This window comes from Lemur catta, chromosome 9, assembly GCF_020740605.2.
Source record: "Lemur catta isolate mLemCat1 chromosome 9, mLemCat1.pri, whole genome shotgun sequence".
NCBI classification, from domain to species: Eukaryota; Metazoa; Chordata; class Mammalia; order Primates; family Lemuridae; genus Lemur; species Lemur catta.
In genome coordinates, this window is record NC_059136.1 from 46602648 (window position 1) to 46628452 (window position 25805).

The window sequence follows — 25805 nt, forward strand, 5'->3', positions numbered from 1 at the left end:
CTCTGGGCTCAATCCTGTACGCTTGACTTATTCAATTGTAAATGGCATTTTGGCAAAGGCAGTTTTTATACATGGAATTCTTGCTTAGAGTGGAGCAGGAGATAGAAAATAACACAGAAAGCCAAAAGGAATTGAATAAGAGTTGTTTGGGGCTTTTTGGATTTTATCTCCCAGAAAGGCAGAATTTGAATTTTTTTTCTTTGCTTAATTTTCCGTATTTCTCTCTCTTCCTTCTTTCCACATTCCCTTTCTTCCTCCCGTCCTTGCTCTTCTTTATGCCATCATTCCTCCCTTTTTTTCTCTTTCTCCTCTTTCTCACCCTTCTTCATCATTATCTTTATCTTGTAATGATTGCTATGCAATTTATGCATGATCACATGACAATAGAGTTAAATTACATTTAAAAACCTAGAAGATTGTGCCCATTGCCACCACTTCTATTCAGCATAGTGCTGGAAGTCCTAGCCAAACAGGCAATAGAAAGTAATAAAGGGTATGCAAATCGGGAAAGAGGAGTTCAAATTGTTGCTTTTTGCTGACAATATGTTCTTATATCTAGAAAACCACAAATAGTCCACCAGAGACTCCTGGAATTAATAAATAAATTAAGCAAAGTTTCAGGTTTCAAAACTCAATATACATAAATCAATAGCATTCCTATATACCAATCAACAGTCGAGTTGAGAGTCAAATCAAAGACTCAATGCCATTCACAATAGCTACAAAGAAAATAAAATACCTAGGAATATATTTAACCAACAAAGTGAAAGATCTCTACAAAGGGAACTATGAGACACTGAGGAAAGAAATTGCAGGCAACACAAACATATGGAAAAACCTGTCATGTTCATGGATTGGTAATCAACATTGTTAAAATGTTCGTACTACCCAAAGTGATGTACAGATTCAATGCAATCCCCAACAATATGCCATCATATTTCACAAATCTAGAAAAAATAATTCTATACTTCATTTGGAACCAGAAAAGAGGCCAAATAGCCAAAGCAATCTCAAACAAAAAGAACAAATCTGGAGACATCACATTACCAGACTCAAACTATATACAACAAGGCTATTGTAACAAAATCAGCATGGCATTGGCACAAAAATAGAGATGTAGACCAATGAAACAGAACAGAGAACCCAGATATAAAACCATCCAGATACAGCCAACTGATCTTTGACAAAGCAGATAACAATATACACTGGGAAAAAGAAGCCCTATTCAATCAACGGTGCTGAGAAAATTGGAGAGTCACATGCAGAATAAAACAGGAGCCATACCTCTCACCACTCACAAAAATTAATTCAAGATGGATACAATATTTAAATGCAAGGCATGAAACCATAAGAATTCTAGAAGAAAATATTTGAAAAAATCTTCTCGATATTGGCCTACACAAATAATTTATGATGAAGATCCCAATGGTTATCACAGCAACAACAATAAACAAATGGGACTTGATTAAATTAGAAAGCTTCTGTACAGCTAAGGCTATTATCAACAGAGCAATAGACAATCTAAAGAATGGGAGAAAATATTCGCAAGCTATGCATCTGATAAAGGGCTAATAACCAGAATCTACAAAGAACTCAAACAAATCAGCAAGGAAAAAACAAGCCCATTAAAAAGTGGGCAAAAGACATGAACAGAAGCTTTTCAACAGAAGATAGACAAATGGCGAAGAAACATATGAAAAAATGCTCAATGTCACTAATCATCAGGGAAATGCAAATTAAAACCACAATGAGATATCACCTTACCCCAGTTAGAATGGCTTTTATTAAAATGTCCAAAAACAATAGATGCTGGTGTGGATGCAGAGAGAAAGGAATGCTTATACACTATTGGTGGGATTGCAAAATAGTACAGCCTCTATGGAAAACAATGCTGGGTGGGTGAAGTAACAATTAAGAACTAATCTGTGTTCCTAAAGAACCGACATGTGATAGTCTTAGCAAGGTAGAGAATAGAGAAAGGGAGTTGACCAAGGAGAGAGGGTAATAATTGTTTCAATTTCAGACACATTTAATCATAGAAAACTATTTTTCATCATATCTAAAAAACCATTATGCTGAAGTACAATGTATCTGCAATTAGGAAATACTAGGATGAGTAGCATATTATATTCACAGCATATTTTAAAACATGATCATATTTTCCATTGATCTCCCTCATCTATAATGGCATAATGCAATTTAAATGTGGAATTAGAATTTCCAGTCATATGGTTTGGAATGTAACTGCCCACAAAGTTCAGTACTGAAGATATCATACGTAAAAATAGTGGTTCTCCTGATCCTTAGTTGCCCCACAGCAGATTTTGTCTACAATTAAGTCCCGAGTACAATTAATAGACCTTGGAGATATCATCTAAGAAACATTAATGAACAACTTTTAATCACTTATCTTTTGCTTATATTAATGAATATGGATATCTGTTGTCATGTTACTCACTTGAGAATTATATTATGTAATCCCAAATGTTATTATAATTCACATTTAGTAGTAACGAAAAAGTTGAATTGCTAAAGAGAGCAGCAGTTTAATATGTGGTAATTGTAGCATAATAGCAATATCTGACTCACACATTGGTTCTGCAAATGTAAAAGTGGTGAAGGGAGTAGAATGATAGATATAATTTAAAGAATCAAGAAATGTGAATTGTAAGTGATCTAGTGGTGCCAATGGTATGTAATTGGAAATTATTTTGTGTCTCTGAAAACCTCTTGGGCAAATTAAATCTGAGGAGTCATTGAGTATTTAGATAATGGAATAAATAGAGAGATGAAAGGATTACTAAAAGCCCAGCATAGTCAGTGTGGCCAGTGTTGTCAAGATTGCCCAAGAAAACAAAAACACATATAATTGTTAGATCATTGACTCCTTGGTCATGTTCATTCAGATTGCCCCACGTCAGTTGTCCTCTACCTAAATCTCTGAACTTAACTGTTGCCTCTTAATTACTATAACCCATACTTCTACATTGCAGTGACATGAATTTTCCCTGAATTGACATGCTGTTAGCTATCATTTATGCATTCATTTCACAAATATTTATAGAGTGCCACTGTACACCAAATATCATTCTGGGTTCTTTATATGAAACAAAAGAACAAGATAGAGTTCCCGATCAAATGTAGCTTGTTCTCAATGGAGAGGAGAAAATTAATAAATAAATATATAATATAATGAATATTATGAAAAAATATAAAACATATTTATTCCCCTATACATCTTGAGGTTTTTGAGAACTAAGCACTCATTTTTAAAAATGTGTAATTTCTCATACTACTGATTTTTGAAATTAGATTATTTTTGTTTAAATTTATTTCTTTTCTTTTTTTTTTTTTTTAGAGACAAAGTCTCACTCTGTCACCCAGGCTGGAGTGCAGTGGTGCAATCATAGCTCACTACAGCCTTTAACTCTTGGGCTCAAGCCATCCTTGTGCTTCAGCCTCCTTCGTAGTTAGGACTACAGGCACACACCACCACACCCAGCTTATTTTTATATTTACTTCTTTAGAGATGAGGTCTTGCTTTGTTGTCCAGGCTGGTGTCAAACTCCTGGCCTCAAGGGATCCTCCTGCCCTGGCCTCCCCAAATGCTAGGAAATACAGGCATGAAACACCATGCCAGGCCTAGGTAGATTATATTGAAAAATATGAGTCGCATGTTTCACCATGCTCCTTCCTTTTTGCTGTTTCAGAGAGGTAAAAAAAATTGCAATTGTTTAACTATTTATTTAAATATTTGCACACATATTTCTAAAAATTATCATTGCTTTCTTAAAAATATATTAGTTGAGAATGTTATCTATTTACATTCTACTGGAGAAGATAAGGATTTAGTATGTTACCATTCCCAACAAAGTATGCATTCATTCCCCCTTGATCTTAGTCAGATAATTCTAACAGAATCCTTTAAACTATTTAACCATAATAAAATATATTAAGTGCACACATAATAAGCACACAGTGAATCAAGCTTATAATCTTCACCTGGATTATGAAGTAGAACACTTAACAATGCAGAAACTCCATTGTGACCCCTTCTAATCAATACCTTTGAAAGTAACCGTTATTTTGACTTCTAAAGCCATAAAGTTTTGCAGTTTTGGACTTTATATAAATGAAAGGGAAGTGTATGTATATTTTGTTTCTAGCATCATTTGTTCAGTGTTTTAAGATTCATACATGTTACATAAAAGTAGTTTAATTTTATGAATATATCCTGGTTTACTTACTCATTACACTGTTAATAAACAGTTTCACTGTTTCCAGTTTTTAAGACAAATTCTAAAAATAAAAATAAATAAATACAGTAATACAGAAAGCAGCAGCTAGAGCCTCTTCCTACTTCCCTCTCTCCCTTCCCCTTAGTCTTTCTTAATAAAAGTTATTTGCACCCACCTAAAAAAAAAAAAAACAAATTGTGGTGCTAAACACCGTTTAATGCACACTTTCTGTTGCACTTACACTCTCACACCTTTACTTTTTACATATGCAGCCATATTGAAGTTTAATTGACACAAAAATAAATTTCCAGTTTTCTTCATTGTTTTGTTTGATACATATTTCCGTCTGGTATAACTTTTATTCTGCTTTGATGACTTCCTTTAACGTTTCTTGTAGTGCTGGTCTGCTATTGATTAATCCTTATTCTTTCAGCCTTTGTAGCCTGGTAAAGTCTGTATTTCATCTTTGTTTTTGAAGAAAGTTTTGCTAGACATTTAACTGTAGACTGGCAGGATTGTTTTTTTTTTTCCTTTAGTAATTTAAAGATGTTGCTTCATTGTCTTTTGGCTTTGTATTGTTTCTGAGTAGAAGTCTGCTGTCATTCTTATCTTAGTATCTCTTTAGGTCTCCCCACCTGGCCCCTGGGTGCTTTTAAGATCAGTTTTAAATACTTCATAATAACACTTTTTATTCATCTTCACGTTTCTTTGGAGTGAAAATTGCTGATCTTCTTAGACATAGTCTTAATTAAAATTGAAAATTTCTCAGCCATTATTTCTTCAAATACTTTTTTAAAGTCTACCTCCTTTTTTTAAGAGACTTCAGTTACATGAATATTACACTGATTGATGTTACCACTTAACTAATGATAATCTGTTCACTTCTTTCATTTTCTCCCTGTGTTTTGCTTTGAGAGTCCCTATTGCTATGTCCATGCTCACTATTCTTTCTTCTGCAGTATCTAATATGCTAGTATTCTCATCCAGCGTGTTTTTCTCATCCCAGATATTATACACTTTATCTGTAGAATATTAATTTGGGTTTTTTATATCTTCCATCTAATTTTTATGCAAATCTTTATTTTTATAAAAGAATTAAAATAATATAACTATAATAAAGTTATACTAATGTAGTTACATTACAGTTATAATAACCTTTTCAATGTTCTTGTTGACTAATTCTATCATCTAGGTCACATCTCAATCTTATTTTGTTCATTGATTTTTGTTTCCATTATTTAGGTATATTTGCCTGCTTCACTGTATGCCTGGTAATTGTTGATTGGATATTAAGCATTGTGAGTTTTATATTGTTGAGAACTGGATTTTTTTATACTTCTGTAAATATACTTGAGCGTAATCTGCATTACAATTAAGTTATTTGGAAATAGTTTGATCTTTTAAGGCTTGTTTTCTAAGCTTTGTTTGGTGAGACCAAAACAGCAAGTATATTAATTTTTCCTCACCATGTAGTTTTCTTCTACAAACTGAAATTTTTGAGTTTCCTCAAATATAATTTCTCCTTTTTTATTCTTTTTTCCAAATATTTGCTCTTCATTGAACATTTTTTATATTTAATGAGGCAGTAGAAAGCTAACTAAAGTTTTAGTGTTTCAGTATTTGGGATATCTGGACCAGTAAAAATTTATGCTAATGGATCCATCAACTGCCTTATTGTGGAGATCTTTATGGATTTTATGGTTAATTTTTTCCCATAGGATAGTTAACTTTCTGAGAGAGAAATTTTCTCATCTCCAGAGTTGAGGTATAAACTTTTTTGCCAATATTCTAGTTTAGTGGAAGAAGACGGATGGGTGGAGTATATCATTATTCAATACAGTGCTCCTGTCCACAGTCATAATTGGTGTGTCCAAATCCAAATTCTCAAATCCTTTAGAGATTTGAGAATCTTTCCTCTGTTGGAGAGATTAATGGGATGTTATCTGTGCAGGAACAAGAAGGACATTTTATGGTCTAATTACTTTCAATACAGATTTTTAACCAATTTTGTTTTTTTGGTTTCAAATGCCATATTCAAATGTACTTTTTTTGTCTCCTTCACAAGACTTCTTTTACTTCTATGGAATAAATCAGATGATTTCTTGATTTCCCTGTTAGTTTTTATTTGAGCTTTCAGAAGCCCCCTAATTCATTTCTTCTATCCCATCTATTTTCTAGCATGAAAACTGTAATTGGTGTTACCTCCTCTCCCTAATGTCTTTTATTATGAATATATGCCCTTTTTATGACCAATTTGATGTGATTTTAAAAGGTCATGGAGATAAATGTAAGTGTTCAACTCACCACATCTGCCTGAAAGACACTTATCTTTGCATTGCAAGATCCTGGTGCAATGCCTAGTGCAAATGTGTTTCAATAAATACTTTTAGATGATTAAATTGTACTAGCTTTGATGTATTAAAATAAAAATGTTCATAACTAGGGCAGCCATTGAAAAATTTAGTCTAAGATTACTTGTGGTTACTCCATCTATTGAATGGTTCTCAGGCTATATGGTAGTTTCAAAAGACAAAAGCAATAAAAAAAAATTAATAAATATTTCACAAATTTAAAACATATTTTGAATTATGACTTTTACTGAAATGCCAAAATTTCCTGACTAAACATTAATGTAAACTTATTCACGTGTGATGTGGATAAAAATCATAAGTTTGCCTCTACTATTTAGTTTGCATGTTTTTTTCTACTTTAGATCACTTCTTTTTTTTTCTAGGTTTGTTAAAATTTTAGTTTTTATATACACTTCTGAGCTACAAAAAGTTAAGTCAATATTTTTTAAATTGTTTATGAAAGAATGAAATAATGATAAATGTAAATACAATACAAGATAATAATAATTAAAGAGTAAACCAAGTTTTAACATAGAACTTTTTATCTTGAGTGGTGATAAAAGTGAATCTCTCAATGTGATGGTTTTGAAACAGCAATCAGAACCAAACAAAAAAGTAAATACTGAAAGTGTGAAGATAAAAATCTGAAATACAAAATTTATTGGACTTATTCTATTACCCAGTAGGTTACCTTTCATTAATCTTCAAATAGCATCATGAAGCATCAAAGATATGAATTTTTTCCATATACTGCAAAGAGAATACTTCAGGAAACAAATACTGTATTTTCCAGAGCAAAAACAAAATAATGCTCACCCATACAAAATTGATTAATTTTGTTGCTAAAGGCAAGAGAATGCCCCAGAACAGAAACAACATTCAAAGTTCTCCCACTTGTAGCAAAAACACATCCAAATCAAACTACTTCTGAAGAGTTAGTAAAGCCAGATATAATATTAATGAAAATATTATTCCAACAGAGAAAGCAGAATAAGCTGTCGGCAAAATTCCTCCATCAAATGACAGTTAGACTTCATATAATATTAATGCATCTAATATGGAAAAGCTATTATTATTATATATGCATGCTAGAAGATTGTTTAATTTGCATTTGGATAAAAGCATGAATTTAGAGACTATAAATTAACCCTTGGTATATGAGTAGTTCATATTAAGATGAAATGTGCTTAGATTTTCTTTTGCTTTTTTTTCTATTCAATGATAGTCAGATGAAAGGATTTTAATTTACTTAATAGTTATTTTGTGCCTCATGATTTAAACCATAAAAAGGTTTAGTCTTTACCGAGTACAATCTCTATGCATACAAGGGATGGGTTGTCCTAAAATATTAGTATATGTTTTCTTTAGCCATAGGAAAATAGTCTGTTGGCAACAATGTTATATTGTTATTCATTCAATTAAAAATAATATAATAATAATGAAAATAAATATGATCACTTCACAATTATGATTTTTTCACTGAGACTTTTCAGTGTATTTTATAAAGAAATGAGAACTGAGTAAAATATCTTGCTTTGACAAAATGATATGTATTAATTGCTAAGTAGAGCACAGCTCCCATAAGTTTCTGAAAATATAAATTCAAAGCATTCAGTTATGACACCGATAATGGCAAAGTAGGCTTTTAATGAAAGTGGTTTTGTTTTTGTTTTTATATTCTATGTCTAAATGTCATCCTCAGAATTGTGAATAAATTGAACCTCTCACTTCATGGTCAAAATATCCTGGATGTTTAATTTAAAATAGTTTATGAAGATTACAGTGAACACTTCAATGGTGAAAGTTTGAATATTACCTAACACCTGATTTTTTTTGTTTGTCAGATATAGCAAATAATGGCATGTTATTGGGCATACTTTGAAACCATGTTCAAATACTACAACAGACTATGAAAAAATGTTTTCTAGCACTGAATGCAGTATAATAAGGAGTACATAAACTTCAGTCTTCAATGAACAACCTTTCCACCTTGTAATAATGGAATACAATATGCTCATTGCCTTAGCATCTATTGTAACACAGAACTCAGGCTTTACTGGGAATCTTCACAATGTATCAGAGCTCAAACCACAAAAGATACCAGCTACTCGCTGCTGTACTGATGACCTCTAATTGTATTAGTATATTTCTATTAAAAATTAATAAAAAGTTCAGTGAATAATCTAGTCTATTTACTTAACCAATATTAGTTAAGGACCAGGTTACAAACAATGTTCTAGATACTGGGAGTAGAACAGTGAAGAAAAAGAAAAGACAGAAAGAAAGACAGAAAGAGGAAGGAAATGGAAGGAAGGAAGAGAGGGAGGGAGAGAAAGAGAGAAGAAAGAGAGAGGAAAAGGAAAAAGGAGAGGGAGAGTGAAGAAAAAGCATAGAAAAAAGAAAATAGACAAAACTCTAACCACAAATAGCTTGCCTTCTGAAGATAACACAAGATGGGCCTTTTCTGTTGATATCAGTTAGCCTCCTTCCCTAGCATCTCCTGCCATTGCCCAGTGGTCTCATGAAGTAGCGATGACAGGAGGGTTGGTAATTATGCATGGGCTCAGCAACATGGACATTATGGCATGGCTGACTTGGGTACAGCCACTACAGAGTGTCCAATCTGACAGCAACAGAAAACAACACAGAGTTTCTGCTATGACATCATTACCCTGAGTGATCAGCCAGCTATCTAGGGACAGGTAGACTACATTGGACCATTTCTGTCAGAGAAGGAGCAATACTTTGTTCTTACTGGAAGAAACACTTACTGTGGATATGGATTTACCTCCTGCATGCAATGCTACTGGAAAAATTACCATCTATGTCCTTATGAAATGTCTTGTGCACCAATGCTGCTGTTTGCAGAATTCATTTCACAGCAAATAAAGTGTGGCAGGGGCCCATACTAATGAATTTCACTAGTTGCACCACGTTCTCTATCATGCTGAAGTAGCTACCTTGATAAAACAATGGAATAGTCTTTTGGAGACACAGTTACAGTGTCACCTAGATTGCAATGCAATACCTTGCAATGCTGAGGCATTATTCTCCACAAAGCTGTATGTGCTCTAAATCAGCATTTAATGCATAGTGATAATTCTGCCATTGCCAACATTCACAGGCCCATGACTTAAAGGGTGGAAACAGGAGTACCACCAATTTTTATTACCCCTAGTAATCACCTAAGAAAATAATTGTTTTCTGCCCCTGTGACCTTGAGCTATGTTGGTCTATGGGTTTTAGTTTTGAAAAGAAAATTGCTTCCACCAGGAGACACGATAATAATTCCATTGAGCTGGAATTTGAGACTGCCACCGGCCACATTGGCATCCCCATACTCCTGAATCAAGAGACAAATAAAGGAGTTTGTATACTAGCTGGGGTGATAGATGACCAAGGGAAAATTGAACTATTACTGCACAATGGAGATAAAATGGAGTAGGTCTGGAATAACAGAAATTCCTCAAAATATCTCTTATTACTACTATACCCTGTGATTAAAGTCAATGGAGAACTACAACAACCCTATTCAGGCAGGACTCTAAATGGCCCAGAACCTTCAGGACTGAAGGTATAGGTCAATTCAGCAGGGAAAAAACCATGACAAACTGAGGCGCTTGCTGAAAACAAAGAGAATATGGAGGGCAGAGGAGGGTAGTTTCAAATACCGGCTAGGACCACATGACCAGTTACAGAAACGTAGATTCTAATTGCTATGAGTATTGTTTGCCTATTTTTATGCAAATATAAAATTATATAGATTTATAAAAATGTCTTTGTTTTCTTTCCTCTCTTATCTCTTTATCAACTAAATAAAATCTATTAACAATAGTTAAGCTATAGCAGGTTATTTAAGTAACAGGATACTAAGGACTGCCTACAATTGTCAGAAGCATAGACAATTGCTCCTTTAGAGCCTCTGGGGGGGGGGGAACTCTGCTAGCACCTTGATTTCTGATTTCCAGCCTCAAGAACTGTGAAAAAATAAACTTTAAATTTTAAGCCACCCAGTTTGTACTACTTTGTTATGGTAGCCTTAGGAAACTAATACAAAAATAAATAGATTGCTTGCCTGAGAACATTTTCCTTTAAGACTAATTCATATGTGAACCTACAAAATAGCAAAATTGCCAGAATTTTACACACCTAATCCCAGTTAAATCACTAGTTTTTGTTCATTACCAGATGTTTTAATCTATCCAGCACTGTGTTATCAAGTCCTCATGCCACAGATTATGTGTGTAATTTCTTTGTATTCTTTATTATTTTCCAAAAAAAAAATCCCTCAGCTTGCAAATGGACATTTTGATATCATGATAGCATAATCTCAATCCATCTTTTTCACCATGTTGTCACTAGTACCTCACACAATGCACTATACAGACAAGTGTTCTAAAATATATTTGCTAAATTATTATATTAATGAATTAATTACTGTGTGAGGGCATTTGGAGCCCACCTGCTTGGTACTCATATCAAACGTTTCAGAAACAAGATATTTAATAAAAACTAATAAAACTTGAAATGTCCAGATGCTTTTCATGACTTCATATTTTCAAATAAGTTTTTTCAGATAAAACTGAAACAAAAATGGAGAGAAACTTCAATCATAAACCATAAATAAGAAACATAAGCCTTAATTAATTTTCTGAAAAACAGTTTTCAGAAAAAATGAAATTTAAATAAAAATATCAACAGTATACTTTTTAAATATTCATTCACAAAAATTCTATCCTTTAATTTGAGAGTCAATGAAGAACACAGTCAACATAAACAATATACATTTTGATCTTGGTTGTAATTTTATTGTACCATCAGCTAATAAGCTATTACATCTTAAAAATTATCTAGAATATTAGGCCACTGGTATTACCGGTATTGTCAAATCCATCAGGTAGTCGGTGCTCCTACTCTTTACTCTGACCTTTGCTTTGGCATCATACTTATAAATGCACACATAAATATTAATATACATTTTAGAACCTCTAAAACAATGTGTTATAAGTTCACAAGGCTATGTGCGACATGTGTTTTCAAGGTGTGTGCAGATGTGTAGATGAATCTTGTCAAGTGAAACTATAATATAAGTAGATCCTGTATTTTAAAAAAAAATAGCTATGACCAAAACCAGATCTAGACAAGCTAGCAAGTCATGCTGCTAATTAGGGAGACTATCGAGCTGACCTTTCCACAGTGCTACTCATATGCCACTATGACCTAAGTGACTACTATCACAATTAATTTCAGCTCCTTAGTTCCAATAAAACAAGAGCCACTTTGTTGTTTATTTCACATTTATCTTTATAATAGTTTGAACTGTACTTACACGTGCTTTTCAGAATAAATTTCTGCTAAAATTCTGATAGAATTTGATATTGAGGGAACTATTCCCTAGGTTTCAGAATATCAGCCTTCATCAAAGATTACATACAAATTAGACAAAAACTATACCTAAGTTCTTCAGGTATTAAAATATCTACCTAAAGTTTTATTGTGAGATAAATATTAAAAATATATAAACTATACTGATTAATGATGTCTTTAAATCAATGGCTCTTTCATTTAAAAGTGAGAATGCCATGTTAGAAATAGTCCTGTTTTACCACATCTGGTGCTCCTACTTGCCCTCCTCTGTCTTTCTCTCCTCCCTTCTCCTCTCCCTCCACCTCTTTCTCTTCTTGCTTTTCTCCCATCTCCCTCTTCCTTTTCTTTTTATTTCCTTTCATTGTTTTACTTATCACAATTTAGAATCATTGGAGAAATATATCACACATTATAAATATCAACATATTTCAATGAAAACGTATTTTTTCATATCTATATTTTATTAATATCAATTTAAATATGAAATATTAGGAAATCACAAAATTTTAGACAAGGTCTATAATATAATGATTATATTTAAAATAGAGAATTTGATATTGAAGGAACTATTCCCTAGGTTTCAGAATACCAGCTTCCATCAAAGATTACATACAAATCAGACAAAAACTATACCTAAGTTCTTCAGGTATTAAAATATCTACCTAAAGTTTTATTGTGAGATAAATATTAAAAATATATTATCATTTATTGTTTAGTGCCTACTATTAAGCAGTCAACTAATTTAACAATTATTTAGTGAGTGTTTACTATGTACTTAACAACATAATGACCACTGTATATGGTGGAGCTCATGTTCTAGCAGTGAGAAGTATGCAATAACAATTAACAAACAAAAATTAACTTTCATAGATATAAGTGCAATCCAAGGGCTATTCCAAATTGAGTGGTCAGGGATGGCCTCACTGAGGGGGTAATAGTGGATTTTAGATCTGAATTATTAGTAGAAGAAGCCACATAAAGTTTTTTGGGAAGATTGTTTCAGGCACATTACATTATACTCCATAGATGTAATACAATTTTCCAATTCAAAGTAATATAAGGTTTAAAAAAGTAATGATAATTGGTGAAACAAGCTTTAAGGGAAAGAAAAAAATGCCAATGAAGCTAAAATGTGATGACAGGAGGAACAGTAGACATAGTCAGATATTTGGGCACACATTACAGTATGAAGGGAATTTCTTCACCATGATGCGGAATTGGGATTTTATCGAAATTGTAAAGGGAAGCCATTAGAGTGTTTTAAATGGAAAAAATAATGTGAAGTGAGTCCAGATAATTTTACATTTTTTACTGCTATTAATTGAGAATGGAGTACAAAAAAGAGAAAGGGATATGATAAAGTGGACTAGGGATTCATTTAGTATACTACATGTGCAGAAGTAGAATCAGTGAGTATGGAGTAGTAGAAACTTATATTACTCAAAAACTTTGAGTAAGATTTCATTATCACTTTCTATCATAGAAATACACACACATACATATCATAGGAAAACATAGTAGTTTTCCATATTTTAAAGAGGAAAAATACAGATATACTACTATGATAACATCATATCATATCTTTCATGTAATCATTCTCTTCCTTCTATCAATTCTTTACTAACTGACCTTGATATTTTATCCCTTTGTAGCTTCTTTGCTGCTACTGTATTTAAATTCCTTATCACCTGCTAAAATGACCTGTCCTTTAGATTTTCTGCCATCAATCTCATAATCCTCCAAATCATTTTGCATACCTTAGGCAGATTAATTTTCTTAAAACACTATTTGCCAGAACTTTAGCCAAAAGCAATAAAGTAAGCCTTGATATAAAATAACATTTTCATTATTATACTTTTGAAAAACCTCCTATGGAATAGAAGGATTAATAGATAAGATTATTTCTAAATCCTCTTGGCTAATACTCAAGGCCTTCAATAAATTGGCTTCAGCTTGCTTAAAAATCATTGTCTTGCAATATATTAACAAGGACATGATCTGGAATAAGAAAACACAAATTCTAGTCCTTATTATACTCCTTTCTAGCCTTGTAACCTTAGAAAAATTATATAAGCCCTCTGTAAATAAATTTTCATGCATGCAATATGGTAAAATTGAAGATATTTATCATGCATACCTCTATGTATATGGCATAAGAGAAAATGCACCAGAGTTGATGGCAGTGAATCTGAGTTAGGTTTCTCACATATCACTTATAATCTATGATTTTCTTCAGTTACCTAAACTCTGTAATTTTAATTTATTCATCTTTAAAATGGCCTATAGAAAATTCCCAACTCACAAAGTTGTTAAAAGTATTACATAAAGAAATGAGTGTGAAGAGATTTTTTCCAAATTATTAAAATGTGTTTCTATTGTGAGTTACTGTTTCAAATGATAAAGGATATTCTGAACAAAAAATATAAAACAATGTTTCCCAAGAAACACTGGTAGAGAAGAGGGAAATAAAAGAAAAAAAGAAGGTTAAGAAAAGGACACAGATTTAAACCTTAAATGGGAAATGATTAGAATTCTAGAAGAAAATGTAGGAAAGACTCTTACAGACATTGGTCTAGGCAAAGAATTTATGAAGAAAACCCCTAAGGCAGTCATAGCAACAACGAAAATAAATGAATGGGACCTGATTAAATTAAAAAGCTTCTGCACAGCCAAAGAAACAGTCACGAAAATAAACAGACAGCCTACAGAATGGGAAAAATTTTTGCATACTACACATCAGATAAAGGTCCCGATAACAAGAATCTATTTAGAACTCACGAAAATCAGCAAGAAAAAAATCAAACAACCCTATCAAAAAGTGGGCAAACGACATGAATAGAAATTTTTCAAAAGAAGATATAAGAATGGCCAACAAACATATGAAAAAATGCTCAACATCCCTAATCATCAGGGAAATGCAAATCAAAACCACAATGAGATATCACTTAACTCCAGTGAGAATGGCCTTTATCAAAAAGTCCCAAAACAACACATGTTGGCATGGATGCGGAGAGACAGGAACACTCATACACTGCTGGTGGGACTGCAAACTAGTGCAACCCCTGTGGAAAGCATTATGGAGATACCTTAAACAGATTCAAGTAGACCTACCATTCGATCCAGCAATCCCTTTACTGGGCATCTACCCAGAAGAACAAAAGTCATTCTATAACAGACACCTGTATCCAAATGTTTATAGCAGCACAATTCACAATGGCAAGGATGTGGAAACAACCCAAGTGCCCATCAATCCACGAATGGATTAGTAAACTGTGGTATATGTATACCATGGAGTATTACTCAGCTATAAGAAATAATGATGATACGACATCTCTTTGGTTCTCCTGGAGAGAATTGGAACCCATTATATTAAGTGAAGTATCCCAAGAATGGAAAAACAGGCATCACATGTACTCACCAGAAAATTGGTTTCCCTGATCATCACCTAAACGCACATCGGGGAAGGATACCAATTGGATATCAGACTGGGATGGGGGGGGAAGGGATGAGTGTATGCCTACATGATGAGTGCGTTGCACACCCTCTGGGGAATGGTCATGCTTGAAGGTGCTGACTCGGGGAGGTGGGGGAGGAGGGGATGGAGGTATGACTACATGGTGAGTGCCAGGAGCACTGTCTGGAGAATGGACACGCTTGAGGCTCTGACTCAGGGGGATGGGCGGGACATGGTCAATGTATATAACCTGAGCTTTTGTACCCCCATGAAGAGCTGAAATAAAAAAAAAAAAAAGAAAAGAAAAGGACACACCTTCAAACAAGTTACTTCTGTTGAAATTGGATTTTACTCTTGCTGGATAACTCTGGGAAATGATATAAAAACATGTGTCAGAAGTATCAGCCTGAAGTATATGGAAACTTGATTTTTGTATACCAACTCCTTTAGTCATTTTTGAGGGCTGCTTCTCTGCAGTGTTTATTTCCTGGCACTTTTTGGCCACATGACACTAGATTGACAGATTCTGGCAGGGAGAAAATTTCCTCAAGCAAATCAATGAAGTTACTGATAATTCTATCAGCACATTCTCAAATGATAGTGAAGTTCCTTTAAAGATATCCATGCCCTAATCCTTGCAGCCTATGAATAGTTTAGGTTACATGGCAAAGGGGACCTTGCAGGTATAATCAAGGTTATGCAAATTAAAATAGAGAGAATATCCTGGATTGTTTAGTTGGGTCCCATATAATCACATGCACCCTTTAAAAGTACAGAGTGTTCTCAGGCTAAGGCCAGGATGGGAGGTAAGAGAGATTCAAGTGTGAGAAGAGACATTCAGGTTTTGAGAGAGGCTCCTGGACAACAGTGAACAAGTCACAGAAACAGCAGCTCTATAACCGCAGTAACTGTATTTAGCCAACCCTGAAAAAATTTGAAAAGGATTCTCTCTTACAGATTCCAGAGAAGACCCTAGGCTGGTCAGAGCCATAATTTTGGCCTTGAGAGACATGAAGCAGAGTAAGTGGGTGAGCTCACCCAGACTTCTGGGTGAGTAGTAAGTCATTATGTTCTGTTCTAAGCTGCTAAATATGTGGTAATTTGTTATAGCAACAATAGAAAACTAATGTAAAGAAACATGACAAGTTACTCAATACAGAAAACAAAGACAATTCTCTCAAATTCTTTATGATATCTTTTTTCATTTCCTTCCAACATTCAAACTGCAGGAACTGTTCAGAGCCTCTCTCAAATTCCCATATGGAAGTCGCTCTTCTCTAAGCTCAAACAATATTTATAATAAGAGCTATACAATTTAGAATTTGATCATGTTCTCTCTTGAGTATTTCTGTGTTTCTGTATTTCGAAAGTTTTCTTACGCATAAGATTGTGCATTGCTTCTAGGCAAGGACTCTAAATATATAGGACTCTCTCTTTTCTATAACTCAGGAAGATAAAAAAAGTGTAAATGTTGAGACACAGTCAGCAAAATACTCATCAAGGCACCACTAAGATACAGGCACCTATATTTATGCACAATTCATTTGGTATCACTTTCCATCTATAATCATTAAGTATCTCTCTATATAAAGAAACTTAAAATCATTCTCCTGACTCTCTTTCCCTTGTACATGCTGCTTTATTTCTCACTTTGCCTTGTAATTTTATATTGCTACAGGGCACCCGTATGCTATTAGTTTATTAAGTATGAAATGTCTGATTTCCTTAAGTTCTACATTTGACAGTTTGATATCTCTGACATTTCACCTTGACACTTGTTGTTTTATTTTTATTGTGATGGTACATCCTCAGTCTTTCAAACTCACATTGTGTCTTGTGGTTATCTTTCAAATTTGTTTTTTTTAAGAGTAATTTTTGTGAAACAGAGGACAAGTCAAAAATTCTTGTTATTTTTGAATATGAGTTACTTCATGGGACTAACTCAGGACAGACGGCTCAAATATCAATGAAGTGTTTGGGAAGGATATGGCTGATGAAGGCACAGTATTTGATGGTTTGAGAAGTTCAGTTCTGGTGATTTTAATCTTGAAAATGAACTATGTGGGAGACCTTAGACCAAGGTGGATAATGATGAGCTGACAACTGTAGTGGCAGAGAATCCATCTTAACGTATGTGTGAATTAGCAGCACGGTTTGATGTTACTATTCCAACAATATTGGATCATTTGAAACAAATGAGCAAGTTAAATAAGCTGGATAGATGGGAGCCGCATGAATTAAACTAGTGTTGGAAAAGAAATCATCTTGAAGGTTGCCCTTCCTTGCTATCACAACATAAAGTCAAACCATTTCTATTCTGTGTTGTTACATGTGATGAAAAATGGTTTCTTTTTGACAATTTCAAGCATCTGACAAAATGGCTGGATAAAGATGAAGTGCTGAAACACAGTCCAAAACCGAATATTCATCAGTAAGAGCTAATGGTCTGTGTTGGTCCAGTGCTGTTAATATCCACTACAGCTTCATGGAACCTGGTCAATTTATTACAGATGTCTACTGCAACCAATTGGATGAAATGATGAGGATGCTTGTGATTAGGCAGCCAAGATTGGTCAATAGAGACGGGCCAATCCTTTTTCCAGACAACACTGGACCACATGTCACACAAACAACGCTGCTCAAACTACAGAGGCTGGACTTGGAAATTCTCTGTCATCCACTATATTCACCAGACCTAGCGACAATTGTCTACCACTTCTTCCGGGCTTTGGACCACTTCTTGTAAGAAAAAATATGCAATTCTCAACAAGCTGTGGAAAAGGCCTTTTGCAATTTCATCACCACTCTCTCTCCAGGCTTCTTCACTGCTGTCATAAACAAGCTACTATTAAGATGGCAAAAGTGTGTCAATAGCCTAGGAGCATACTTTGATTAACTGTACTGCTTCTTGATTGAGATACAATAAACTAAACACTTGATTTGCAATTAGACATTTTATATTTAGTGACCCAATATTTGTTCAATTCTGGCTGAGCATATTTTCTCCTTTAATGGTGTGATTTTAGCAAATTTTCCATCCCTCCTGTTTACATATTTTTTGGATCAGGCATGATTTATTTTTAGAACCAAACTCAATATTGATTTGCCTCTGATTTCCTATTTAAAAGCAACAGCTACCTAAAAAATAGAGACAAATTTTATTTCATGTGAACAGTGCAAGTAAAATTTTGGCAGAATGAAAGGTTATTTGGAGACTGTATGTTCTAGAGAAAATTCTGATTATAGTTCTCAAACTTGATGTTTGTATTTGCCCGTGGCTGTGATCCAGTGCTAGGATAAAGAGAGTAGTAGAAGGAAGAATTAATGAGTGGAAGGATGAAACTAATAACAATAATTTAGACAAATTGAGTTTTCATGGGCTAATGATTGTTAAAAGTGTATATTAAAAGAATTGCTATAACACATTTGTCATTCACATAAAATAGCAGCAAAGGTCATCTTATTTAATAAGTTATTTTTTATTGGTTTGTCTTTTATCTAAGGGTTTTACTTATTTATAGAAAATATATGCTACAGTTAATTCTCCAAAGAACATTTGAATTGTAAATTAGTATTTAAATTTACATATTAAATATGTAAATTTGTTTTCTTTTAATATACTTCTTTTCATTCTTGTACCTGCCAAAATATTTTGCCTCACTCCAACAAATCATCTGTCAATCTTAAGTGATTTTTTTCTTACAATTTCCTTGAAAATTCTTAGATATAAAAGAAGAGCTAAAACTATTCAAAAATAGTTCTTACTTATAAAAAAATTAAAAGTTAATCAATTTTAAAATAAATGCAATGATAATTTTTTTTCTGTTATTAGCTAACCTCATCCCAACTACAACACATATGAGGTATGTAATTTAAATTATTTTGTTATTTTGTTGATATTATACTTTGAAAAACAACACAGTAGATATAAACAAATTATACATACATTATTTAAGTCATGTGAGAAATCTACAGACTCAGCCCTCACATGCATTTTTATATGAGCTACATATAATTTTGATAAAATGTCCTTGATATAATAATATATAAAATAATAACAATACTATTCTTTAGGAAAACAATATTTAAAAAGTATTAAACTGTTCAGTGAACTGGAAGATCACCCTCATATGATACCATCATTTGAAATTATTATGGAATAGGGAAATATTTTTTATCTATCATACACATCTTTTGTTTGAGGGAATATTAGCAGCAATGTGTTAAAATCTATGACTGGTTTTCATATGATGTAAGGTTTCTTTGGCATTTTATAAAGAAAAACAATCATTTTTCTATGATAATAAGACAGAAATACCTTAGACATTAGAGACAGAATAATTTCCTTTTTTCCTGCAGAAAGAACTTAAAGGCCAACAGAGCCAATGCCAATTAATTTTAATAATTATGATAAAGACAAAATAGTAGTTAAAACTTCAGGTGTGGACCACTTTCCATAGAATTTTAAAAAACTGTAGGTGCTGGTATCTGGTCCAGAATAGATGAAATAATGTCATATATTGTTAGAACTGATAAATACCTATTTACGCTGAGATTTATATTTTGAAAGCTTACCAGTCATAGAAATAGGAAATGTATGAGTTTGTCTAAATCATATTTCTTGACTTTTAAAGAAAATTCTAACAAAGATAACTATTAAGTCAAAAACAAAGGAATGAGCCTTAAGAGCAGTAGAACATTAACCTAGAACTCAAGTATAGCATAACACCTAATGCAAACTTATTATTCTAATTTCTTTCTTTTATTTCAGCATATTATGGGGGTACAAAAGTTTAGGTAATATATATTGCCCTTGCCCCCACCCCCAGTCAGAGTTTCAAGCGTGTCCATCCCCCAGACGGTGCTCATTGCACTCATTATGTGTGTATATACCCATCCCCTTCTCCCCTCTCCCATCTGCCCAACACCTTATGAATGTTATTCCTGTATGTGCACTTAGGTGTTGATCAGTTAAAACCAATTTGATGGTGAGTATATGTGGTGCTTATTTTTCCATTCATGGGATACTTGACTTAATAGAATGGGTTCCAGTTCTATTCAGGATGATACAAGAGGTGCTATATTGTCACTATTTCTTGTAGCTGAATAGTACTCCATGGTATACATATACCACATTTCATTAATCCACTCAAGTATGATGATAAAGGTGAAATAAGAGAGAATAGTTCATTACCAAAAACCATTGAGACACCTTTAGAAAAGGAGATGGTCTTTGAATTTGGTATTAAATTTAAGAATGTGGTAGGGAAGCAAAAAGAATATCTCAAATTGAAGGAGGCCCAATTTAGTAATTCATAAAAAAAGGACATGGCATGTTGTGGGTATGGTATAAAGTACAGGCTGGAGTGTAAATATTTGTGAGGATATTGTGATGAGTTGAGGCTAGAAAGGTTCTTGAAAACTGAGAAGGAAAAGACTCAGCAGTTAGACATTAATCTGTTTTCTTCCTCTACTGGACGGACATTTCTGGGAAATCCTTGGATTTTTGTGTTGGTAAGACACTAGCAAAAATTAATACTATGATCTCTTATTTGTGTTGTTATGATTTAATGATTCAATTGTTTGTATTATTTTAAAATTATTTACAGAATTGTGTTGTATACAATAATAAATATTTGATATTTAATATGGTCAATCTATTGATAATAGAATAACCTAAACAGATTTAGATTTTAAGCAGATTTTGGCAGTAGGCTGAATGGTGAATAATAGAGGGATAAGACGATTTGGCTGGGCACGGTGGCTCACGCCTGTAATCCCAGCACTCTGGGAGGCCCAGGCGGGCGGATAGCTCTAGGTCAGGAGTTCGAGACCAGCCTGAGCAAGAGCGAGACCCCATCTCTACTAAAAATAGAAAGAAATTATCTGGCCAACTAAAAATATATATAGAAAAAATTAGCTGGGCATGGTGGCACGTGCCTATAGCCCCAGTTACTCAGGAGGCTGAGGCAGTAGGATCGCCCAGGAGTTTGAGGTTGCTGTGAGCTAGGCTGATGCCATGGCACTCCGTACTCACTCTAGCCTGGGCAACAGAGTGAGACTCTGTCTCAAAAAAAGAAAAAAAGAAAAAAAAGAAGATTGGGTGGAAGAGATTTGTAATTTTTCATATTTAATAAAAGTCTGATAATGGCAATAGATTTAGAAAAGAAGGGTTTTGTATGAAAGAAATTTTAGGACACTTTGACTACAACACTTAGTCTGGGGGATGGGCATTCTTGAAGCTCTGATTCGGGGGTGGGCAAGGGCAATATAAGTAACCTAAAATTTGTATCCCCATAATATGCTGAAATTAAAAAAAAAGATAAATATGCGTAAAAAAAACATTAAAAAAAGATTTTGACTTGGACAGCCAGTTAGGTGATGATGCAATTCACAAAGGATACAACATGAAGGGCATACTTAGGGGTGAAATTAATTAGCTCAGTTTGGACATTTTGCATTTGAGACACATGGAAAATATTCAGTAGGAGATACAGCTACAGATGTTTTGACTCAAAGATGAATGTAATTAGATTTCTCTACCTATTCTCAAAATTCTGCTTGCACTCATTTGCAATCCAGGATAATTCTCTGTAATATATCTTCCTTACATGAAGGAAGGAAGACTGAAACAGGATCTGCACTTTTCACCATTCTTTTCGGAATCATTTGATTCATCAGCTAGGAATGGCGATTCCTTCCCCAGAGCAATGGAAGGCTAGGCCAAAGTAACTCGATCTTTCCAAGAGGTGTGTGGCACAACTTTTGAAATAACTGCTAGGTTGAGAACTATTTGGTATTTTTTCGTAGCACTTTTCACCATAATGTTCATAAGGTTGGTCTCTGCATCCTTAGGCATATGATAGTTTTCACAGACAAAAGTATGCTGAGGCCCAATAAACTTGGCATTTCCAATAGTTGGTACTAGAGACTATAAAGACAGTGTTCTTTTAAGTATTATTCCACTGTGGTTTCACCATTAGTTTCAGAAGCAGAGCAGGTTTCACGCATTGGCATAAGTATCCTTCCTCCTAGTTGAGATTTCTGTGTGGGGTATAAGTGTGGGGCTTCTGTCAGCCCTGTGTTTGATTTGCTTACCTCCAGAGTTGGTAAGTGCATATGTGCGTGAGATGGGAAAAGTGTGGATCGTGCTTCAGATTTCATCCTGACACTTTTGAAATAACCAGTGTATGGGTAATTATTTGCCATTTCCATAGCGCTTTTCACCGTCATAGTGATAAGGTTGGTCTCTGCATCCTTAAGCCTATGATGCTTTTTGCACAGAAAACTCTACTGAGGCCCAGGTAACTTGGTTTCTCCCATACCTGGCACCTCAGCCTTTGAAGATACGATTGTATTCAGTATTATTTCACCATCCTTTCACCACTGTTTCAAGAACGGGAGCACTTTTCAACCATCAGCATAAGAATCCTTCTTTGGAGATGAGATATTTTTCCGGGGTGGCAAGTGCAGGGCCTCTGTCAGTCCTGGGTTTGTTGGACTAGCGCCAGACATGAGAAGTGCGCCTTTGTGTGAGAGGTGAATAGTGCGGATCCTGTTTCAGTCTGACTGAAAGACTGAAACAGGATCCCCACTTTTCACAGTTCTTTTCAGAATCATTTGATTGATCAGCTAGGAATGGCGATTCCTTCTCCAGACCAATCAAAGGCTAGGCCAAAGTAACTGGATCTTTCCAAGAGGTGTGTGGCTCAACTTTTGAAATAACCGCTAGGTGGAGAAATATTTGGTATTTTTTCGTAGCACTTTTCACCATAATTGTCATAAGGTTGGTCTCTGCATCCTTAAGCATACAATAGTTTTAACAGACAAAAGTATGCTGCGGCCCAGTAAACTTGGCATTTCCAATATTTGGTACTAGAGACTATAAAGACAGTGTTCTTTTAAGTATTATTCCACTGTGGTTTCACCATTATTTTCAGAACCTGAGCAGGTTTCACTCATTAGTGTAAGAATCCTTCCTGGTAGTTGAGATTTCTGGGTGGGGTGTAAGTGCAGGGCTTCTGTCAGCCCTGTGTTTGATTTGTTTACCTCCAGAGTTGGGAAGTGCATATTTGCGTGAGATGGGAACAGTATGGATCGTGCTTCAGATTTCATTCTGACACTTTTGAAATATCCAGTATGTGAGTAATTATTTGCCATTTCCATAGCGTTTTTCACCGTAATAGTGATAAGGTTGGTCTCTGCATCCTTAAGCCTATGATGCTTTTTGCACAGAAAACTCTACTGAGGCCCAGGTAACTTGGTATTTCCCATACCTAGCAACAGAGCCTTTGAAGATACGATTGTTTTCAGTATTATTTCACCATCCTTTCACCACTGTTTCAAGAATGGGAGCACTTTTCAAGCGTTAGCATAAGAATCCTTCTTTGGAGATGAGATATTTTTCTGGGCTGGCAAGTGCAGGGCCTCTGTCAGTCCTGGGTTTGTTGGACTAGCGCCAGACATGGGAAGCACGCCTTTGTGTGAGAGGCTGGCTCCTGTCTCATCAGAGAGAGTGAAACCAGCAAAGGTGCCTTCTCCCCGTTTGTGAAGGATGTCACCGCCCAGGGTGAAATAGTCAAGCACTATAAGATCCGCTCCCTGGAGGAAGGGGGCTACTACGTCTCCCCTCGTTTCACCTTCCCCTCGCTCCAGGCCCTGGTGCAGCACTACTGCAAGAAAGGTGATGGTTTGTTCCAGAGGCTGACCGTGCCCTGCCTGAGGCTTGCTCCTCAAAACCCCTGGGCCCAGGACGAGTGGGAGATCCCCCGGCAGTCTCTCAGGCTGGTCAGGAAACTCAGATCGGGGCAGTTTGGCGAATTCTGGATGGGCTACTACAGAAACAATGTGAAGGTGGCCATCAAGACCTTGAAGGCAGGAACGATGTCTCCGGAAGCTTTCCTGGGCGAGGCCAGCCTGATGAGACTCTGCAGCACGAGAGGCTTGTCCGGCTCTACGCCGTGGTCACCAAGGAGCCCATCTATATTGTCACCGAGTACATGGCCAGAGGGTGCCTGCTGGACTTCCTGAAGACAGACGACGGTGGCAGAGTGTCCCTCCCGTGACTGATCGACATGTCAGTCCAGATCGCCGAAGGGATGGGGTGCATCGAGCACATGAATTCTATCCACCGCGACCTACGGGCAGCCAACATCTTGGTGTCTGAGACCTTGTGTTGCAAAATCGCTGACTTCGGTTTGGCCAGGATCATCGACAGTGAATACACTGGCCAGGAGGGTGAGCAGAGCCCCACAACTGCAAGGGAGACCTTGGGCCTTACCTCCCTGACTCCCCAAAGCCTCTTGACATTACATGGTATGGCCCCGTGTGCAGAGACCTGAGAGCACTGTGGTTTCTACAATTCTAGACCAGCATTTCCCTAACTGTGTTCAGCAGAGTAGTAATGCCCCCAGACCTCCCACTGAGGAATGGCTTTAAGATAAGGTTAGTTTGGAGAAACTGCAGTTCATCGCCCTTCCTGCCTTGGAGATTCCCAATGCACAACAGCATAAAGGCACTGAGAAGTCCTGCAGCCAAGAAACAATTCACATTCACCTCACCTGGTGTCTCCTGAACTAGTTTCAGCCGCCAATACTATTTCCACCTGGGTCCTATTAATCTCCCGCAGAACTAGGCTATCACAGAGCACACTTTGGGAAACACAGCTCAAAGGAGCGAGCAGGAAAACTTACACCTTAATTAGGGTCTGCACAGAGCTCTCAGTTTTCTCTGCTAATATAACTGAGGTACAAGTTGACTTCACAAGAGGATCTGAGGGGTCAAATACATTTGCCTGCGAGCAAGCGAGATTCGCCGAGCATATGAATCAGCCGTGCCAAAGGGTAGATGCCGCTGGTTCCCTGGGAAACTTCAGGCTGGCTGGGCCACTGAGAGAACTTGGCAAGGGGAAGGAGTGCCACTCGAGCCCTGTGCTCTGCTGGGAACGCCCACCAGGCCGACAGCAGTCACAGGGCCTCATGGGGCATCAGGATGCAAGTCCTTCTTCATCATGACTCTAGGCGGCCCAGGAATAAAAAAAAAAAAAAAAAAAGACTGAAACAGGATCCGCACTTTTCACCGATCCTTTCAGAATCATTTGATTCATCAGCTAGGAATGGCGATTCCTTCTCCAGACCAATGGAAGGCTAGGCCAAAGTAACTCGATCTTTCCAAGAGGTGAGTGGCACAACTTTTGAAATAACCGCTAGGTTGAGAACTATTTGGTATTTTTTCTGAATCACTTTTCACCATAATTGTCATAAGGTTGGTCTCTGCATCCTTCAGCATACTACAGTTTTCACAGACAAAAATATGCTGCGGCCCAGTAAACTTGGCATTTCCAATAGTTGGTACTAGAGACTATAAAGACAGTGTTCTTTTAAGTATTATTCCACT

At 35.5% G+C, this 25805-nt stretch overlaps 1 pseudogene; it reads left to right on the forward strand.

Moving 5' to 3' along the window:
- Nucleotides 1-24751, forward strand: part of LOC123644392 — a 129301-nt pseudogene extending 104550 nt beyond the window's left edge.
- The last annotated feature ends 1054 nt before the right edge of the window (nt 24752-25805 follow it).